The following is a 7,585-nucleotide window of genomic DNA, read 5'->3' on the forward strand; positions in this document are numbered from 1 at the left end:
CCTGTGACTGTTGAGGGAGGTAACCGCGGGACTAATCACTCCTAATGAAGTTGTCAGAAAGCGGGTAACAGCAGCTGCCAGACAATGACGGAAGGGAAGGGCTTCTGGGCTTCTGGGCTTCCGGACCTGGCAAATAGAAATGGCTGCATAACAGCTAGAAATTTCAGCAACAGCAGGAATTGGAAGCTGGTGTAGGGATGACAAGATCACCTGGGGATGGAAGAGTGTGAGGTGCTCAGGGGTCATCTGCAAATGTGATTCCCAAGAACCCGAGTTGCTTCCTAAGTCTTTGCCTTGTGACCCCAGCTCAGGGCTGGTGGTTCCATTACAGGCATTCCATGGATGGTCCAGTTGCTGAACTCAGAAGGAGCTTTGCATCTCCACCCCAGTGTCCCCTTGGTGTGGTTACATAGTCTTCCCTCTGACTCAGTTGTACCGCCAATGTTTCTTGGACATGTGTAGACATGTCCCCTATACAGGAAGTGCTATTCTCTTTTATCCCATAGGATGGATCTCAACAGAGCTGCTCTGTCCTCTAGATCCAAAATAAAAACCGCCTACTAGAATAGACTAGGGGTAAGAGGCACAGAGCAAGGTGTCAGATTGATGCCATTCATACCAACTTTTCCTAAGCAAGTTATGGGTTTTCTTAGCATGTGGTTCTTTATTTGTGGGTTGAAAAGAGGATATATGTGCTGACTGGTTTCAGATTTCATATTCCAGTGGAGTGATACCTGGAATAGTCTATTTCCTAGGGAATGCTGTTCTATTGAGACTTTGTATGGTGTCTTCACATTATAGCTCTGGGTCTATGGGAGTCCTAAGCCCCTCCATTCCCTACCCAACCAATCTGTGCTTCACAAACACCTCTAGGAAGGGCACTGAGTGTGGGAGGTGCTTGGGGCTATGGAAATGGTGATCCAGCGGGTAGGACCAGGTTGCAGTCTGCAGGAATGAGTGATAGTTCATCACTGGCCATATCTAGAATTCTGACTTAGCAGTCACAGACAGAAGCCTCAGGCTCTAGGCTGAGACCAGAACAGAAAGCACTCCCTTTTTTGTTCTTCCTTCCTTTCCTTCCTCCCTTTTTCCTTTCTCTGTTTTCTTCCTCCCTCCCTCCTCCCCTCCCTCCCTTCCATCTTTCCTTGTTGTTTTCATTTCTCTTAGCAATCTACTCTTAGCAATCTGGTAGAAATGGCACCTGCTTATCCCCACTAGAAGACCAACAAAATACAGCTTTCATCACTTGATAGTGTACATGTGCAGCCCATGCAGAGGTCCAAAAATCAATGTGCATTGATTCCTAAGCTAGGAATTCATAAACTTCTTTAAGGTCATGGATTGATTTTTTTTTTTTTTTTTTACTTTCAGGTTTTTTTTTTAAAGTGAGACTTTAGACCTTTTCCCTCATTTCTGTGCCCCTGCTCATCTTCTCATCTGCAGGGACACATGCTCTGCCTCACCTGTGTGCCCTGCCTGTCTCTTCTCAGCACTGCCAGCAGGGGAGGGGGGAGGGAGTGAGGGAAGGAGGGAGAGAGAGAAAGGGAGAGAGAGATACCCATGTGTATGAGGATTTCAGATACCCCGATTATATGGAGATGTAACCATTCAGTTATCAAACCCATCTCTCAGCATTTCTTCTAAACGAGTTGAAGTAAGGACCTGGGTACAAGCAGTGTTATCCTAAAGCATCCACACATTGCCTTAAACCCCTGGACTAATTCAATAGGGAAACAAATAGATTTGAAGAATGACCCCCCAGAAACAAGTGCAGAGATTGGAGCAGATTCATCAGTTCCTGCCAAGTCCAACTTGGGGAGCAAGGAGTTTAATTTGAAAGCAAAGGCTGAGACCAAGTGGGGGTCTCATCCCAGCTCTAATTGCAATGGTACCTCAGAGGCACTTTGATGGCTTCTGACTTGGGACACAGGCTGCCTCTCCAGGGGAGCCTCCTAGCTGACTGGCTCTGACCTGCTTTGACCCAGTCATCCGGGGATCCTCCTGACCGTTGTTAGAATGTCGCTTATGTTCCTCTGAAGGTTGGCGAAGCACATCCCTCATGAAAACAGTTGTGATCACCAGAGGGAATGAATGTACAAAGTATGTTTTTAGACTGCAAATCATTGGATGAGCACAAGGTAATTACTACTTCAGGGCTCTAAATCTTCCCTCCTTATATTTAGAATCAAAAAGCTTAAGGAAATCTATGAATGGCATGACTGATGGGCCATCCCGTACTCCTTCCTTCAGTCTTTCCTTTTTTAAAAGTGTTATTTGTTGTGGTGGGGACAATCCACCCTCTTAGTAGACTGTCGAGTGAGGAACACGCTATCACGGTCTGAAGGCACTGCCAGCCAAGGCAGACCTCTGGTGCTTATTCATCATAGACACCTGAGGTCTCCCACCTCCTCCTCTGCCTTGGCAACTACCATTCTGCTCTCTGCTTCCATGAATATGAGGTGTTCAGATACCCCATTTATGTGGAGACATAACCCTGCAGTGATTAAACCCATTTCTGGGCATTTCTCCTAAAAGAGTTGAGGTACGGACTTCCTGAGTACAAGTAGCATTATCCTAAATATTCAAGACACTGAAACCATGTAAGTATCAATGGTTGGGTGAGTGGCAGGAGAAACTGAAGCACCTGCTCACAATGGAATATTTCAGTCTTTAAAAAAAGGAGATGGGACTGGCTATTCGTGACAACAGAGATGAAGCTTAAGCTAAGCGCAGGAGGACATGGGCATGGGGTGGGGAGGTGGTCTTTTAGTCAATACTATATCAGAAAATGTCAAGCTGACTCCATAGTCAAATGTCACCGAAGTCACATACCCTGCTTTACTACTTATTCATGGTTACCTGGCAACCTTTCCTGCCAGAGGTCTAGTCTTCCCCATTCATAAAATGAGGAGGCCACGCCCACCCGTGAAGTTACACAGACACTATGCCAGATAGATACCTCTGAGCAAATCTAGGCTTAGCGGCACCACGTTGATGCTCTGATCACCACTGTGTCTCAAAAGATCAGACCAGCCAGCTGGAGAGCTCTGGTGGAGCTGAAGAGGGAGCCAAACCTTGGTCAGGCCAGCTGCCAAGGCCTCGGATTTCCACTCTCCGGAGGCCCTGCCCAGGCAGCTCTCCTTGGCATCACCAGCTTGCAGTTGGTCCTCCTGGCTTTCCAGTGAGCCAGGGGAGCAGTCTCTGGTCTCGGCTGTCTATGGATCACATGACGCTGCTGGTGTCAGGCTGCTCAATTAGCAGCAAATCAAGATGTTCAGATGGAGCCGGGAAGCATCAGCAAGCCAGGCCCCCACCTCGCTATCCAGGGCGGCAGACTGCTCTTGTGCTGGCTACAAACTTCTTGTCACCCTCGCAGGCCTCTTTGTGGAGCGCCAGCCTCCTCTCTGGATCACAGTCCTTCCCCTTTGGCTCTGGTCCTGCGCGCTGTCAGCACCTGGCCCTGGGAGCAGAGGGGCTCAGCTGTGCCTGCCAACAGGAACCCTCTCATTAGTTGAAGCCCCCTGCTGGCTGGTGGAGGCAGCGCAGGCAGGGAGCCTGGGTTCTCTGGCTTGGGCTGAGTTGCCCCACCCCTCCACTAACCTGCTAGCATCTGGCACCTAAATGTGGGTGGACAAAGCTACTCTGACAGTTTCGCCGCAACAGCATCAATAGGTAATAGTCAGTCTTAGACATGATCTGAGGCCAGAGTCTTCCTCTGGCTAGGAATGTGGCAGAGAATGCACCAGAGGTGACCCTACGGAGGAGCAAACATATCTCCATGTCTACTCAACAAACAGATAACCCTGAAACGTTATAATAGGATAAGCATCTCACTTCCAGAGCACAGAACAGCACAATCCTGACTGGTCCTTCTACAGCCTGTGAACGCCCAGTCTCCATACAATTGCTAAGAGTCTTGTGGAAAGAGAATGTTGGGAAGGAGAGCGGTACCGAAGAATTACTTGACTTAGCTCAGTCTGTGACAGACTCAAGGGTCCTGAGTCAAGTACATAGGAGGAAGGAGCCCACCCAGCCTCTAGAAGCAGAGGGTGGAGCAGAGAGGGAGGTTCACACATGACAAGGAGCAGATGCTAGGGTGGAAGTGTATAGAGCTCAATAATAAAGCACAATAATAAAGTTCCTGGGTTCGATGTCCAATAACTCCCCAAAGAATCACGCAACGGGGGCAGGATGCATGTTGAAATGGCTGATTGTTTCCTGACTTGCAGAGTAAAGGCTCTCAGGGGGATGAGCACCCCCCCAGGCAGATGTCTCATCTCCCTCAGAGTTTGAAGAAAATAGGTTTAAAATATATGGGTATTGACTTCCTCGAGCTATGTATTTCAAGAATTCTGACATCATAATGGAGTCCTCAAGAAGCACAAATGAGAAAGTGAAAAAATACACACCTACCTGTGACTGGGCAGGCGGATCCACCCAAATGCTTCTTAAAGAACCAAACCACACTGATACACAAGGCCTTTCTCCCTTCCTCAGATCTCTGTCCTTATCTTTCAGGGAGACCTCGCAGCACTCAGAAACACCAAGCATCCAGCATCCAGCACCCAGCACCCAGCATCCAGCACCCAGCATCCAGCACCCAGCACCCAGCACCCCGCACCCAGCACCCAGCACCCAGCATCCAGCACCCACCTTGGAGATGAAAGTCTCCCTGCTCCTATGTATCTGACACCCTCGCAAGGGGAACTCTGTCAGTTCTTTAGTCTCTGAGGAGCCCTACAGGTATCAGCTCCCTAAACTTCTCTGTGAAATTCTGTTGTCTCTTCTCTCACTTCCTTTCAGCATCCATTACAGAGCTTGCTAGCGCTGCTTACTGGAGCACGTACCCCCACGAAGTTCTAATAAAGGGCCATGGAGAACCCTCAAAGGGAAGTTCAAATTCACATTCAGGCTAGGAAGTGCTGACCTCAATGGCTCTACCACAACACACATGGAAAATGGTGCAGGGAAATGAATCTTCTCTTTCCTTTGAGCAAGAACATATTGAGAAGCCAGCCTTGTTCGGAGGTTGCGTCTGAGCAACATCTCCATCTCTCCACCATGGGAGGTGCCTGGCAGTCTCAAGGTTCTTACTGTATTATTTTAAAAAAATGAGATGGACTCCATTTTGACAGCACTAATAGGAATGGGGGTAGTAAAGACTTTTACCCTTTCGTTGTCTAAAAATGGGACAAACCAGTATTTTTTTTTAAATAGGGATGGGTGTGGTTAGACCCTTAAAATTCTGATAACTATTTGAAAATTCTCACCAGAAAATAAACTATGCACATATACAAGAAAATTTTATAATAGCTGGTGATTCCTTGTCCCTCAAAGGCAGATGCCCTAAAATGTCCCCAACACAGGACTGAACACTGAAGAAAGAGTTATCTGTTTGGCTTAGCCTGGACCTCATGCTTGTGGCCAGCTCCAGGGTCTTCAATAGCTGTGTGGCTCCATGTCATCCTGGTGGCATCTTGAAGCATTAGCCCAGGACTTCAAAGCCCAGGCCAACATTGTATTAGCCAGATGTTTCAGGTGAGGAAAGGTACCAAGAAGAGCATCTCTCTGCAGCCAACAGGACTTCCTGCTTTCCTCATTCTCCCTCTGGCTACTGGATTTTCTCCAAAGGCAGCAGCAGGCACCAATGGCTAATTGCTCCAAAATAGCTAGTCTCCATTTCAGGGTGCTGCTTGCGTTTGCTTTAGTAGTTGGCAAATGAATCCTCCTGGGGATTATAATAACCCCATCCTGGCTGTGTTCCCTGGAATCTTGGCCTCTTTCCCTGGCACTTGTCCCAAAAGGGTTGGAAATCTCTGAGTATTTATCCCCTTGAAGATTCCCCGTGCTGGCCTGGCTCCTGGCCATTCTGCACACAGAAGGCCAGCTTCCTCCCTTCCTCCATGAATAAGACCCTGCGCTGGTTCTCCCCATCACCTGCCCATCACCCTAGCATTCTGCTCAGGGGCCCAGCCCTGTTTCCAAGAGGCTGCTCTCTTCCCACCAGGGCTGGCAATCTGCCCATCCAAGACTACTGTTCTGTCTTCCCTCCTCGCTGTCCTCTCTGTTAGTGAGGCTTTCTTCCTTTGTGGCATATCTGCTTTTCCCCCTGCACACTATCATTTTCATCAAAGCCTGCAGCATTGAAGGGAAAGGGAAGGCTTCTCTGACTGAAGAGAGACGTGAGCAAGCACTAGAAGAGGAAAAAACATGAACAAATGGAGAGATCCCACCCTCAAAGAGCTGATTGTCAGGCCTTCCTTCCTGATAACAAACACATGATTCCCCCAGCAAGGGATGCGCTGACATTTTGTTTCTGTGCTTTAGAATATCATCGTAGACCATTTGCTAATGATGGCCCGTTATTGGAGCACAGAGGAGGGTGCCATCAAATTTTGAACAACTGTCAGGGGATGTTTCTGATTTTCTATGCAACTGTTTCTCCCCATTTGACTCTGACTTCTACAAAGATAGAAACTAGATCTTTTTTTTTTTTCTTCTTTTTTTCGGGGCTGAGAACCGAACCAAGGGCCTTGTGCTTACTAGCCAAGGGCTCTACCACTGAGCTAAATCCCCAAATCCTAGAAGCTAAATCTTAAAATCCCATGCAGCTACCATTGTCTCCTCTCAACTCCCACTCACCAAAGAAGATGCTAAGTTAGGTGTACTCAGCATAAGACTGAAGTCTTTAAAGCTCTTTGTTGTTATCTGAATCATGATGGTCAAGCTCACCAAATTTCAATCAAAATTCTTTGCTGAATATCGAATTCCACAATCCTATGATCTATGTGTCAGTGCTGCTTAGAATATGGGGCCGAGTGGAGAACAGAGATGGCCTTATGGGATGTCTCATTTCGCCAGGTCCTTGGCCATGATCGCTCGCAGTGGGGATTGGTTGAGTGGGTGTATAACTGCATCGTAGCATAGCCAGCATCATTTCTGGAAAGCACACAGGGAGTGGGCTTGGTGCTATTCTCGTGTAGGAAGTACAGCATGTTTTCTTTAAGCCAATCCTACCCAGTGCTATGAAACACTTGAGAAAGTTCTTAGCAGCTTCTGTCCAAGAGCACTTGCTCGTAGAGAGAAATGGCTGAGCCAACCAAACCACCCTAGTCTAGAAGATGCGCCTTTGCCTTCAGCTGCTCCACAGCTTCCACTTTACAATCCAGGCCTGCTGCCTTGTCGATAAAAGTATTGTGACGTTGCCTTTTCCTGCCCTTTGCCAAGTCACCATTGGCTCTCAGTGGCAATTCAAAGGCAATCATGATAATTAAACAACAGTAATTGAGGCATCCCGTCATACATCCTATAAAAGGCATCCCGTCATACATCCTATAAAACCTTTATATGGCTGAAACGCCAAGGAAGTATCATTTTAACAAGAGAGAAGAGGGTGGACCAAGCTCAGAGGGAGTGTTTGGGAAAGGAACCTGTTTCCAAGCAGCCATTGTGAGTTCTCCCAATTGAAATGAATGCACAGTGTCATCCAAGCCAGGAGGACTCGTCCTATGTACCAGGCTGCAAGCTCTGCAAGAAAATAGAAGATGCCACACAATAGCGAGGCTGAAACTCAGTCAGAAACTGT

This window comes from Rattus rattus, chromosome 8 (genome assembly GCF_011064425.1).
Source record: "Rattus rattus isolate New Zealand chromosome 8, Rrattus_CSIRO_v1, whole genome shotgun sequence".
NCBI lineage: Eukaryota > Metazoa > Chordata > Mammalia > Rodentia > Muridae > Rattus > Rattus rattus.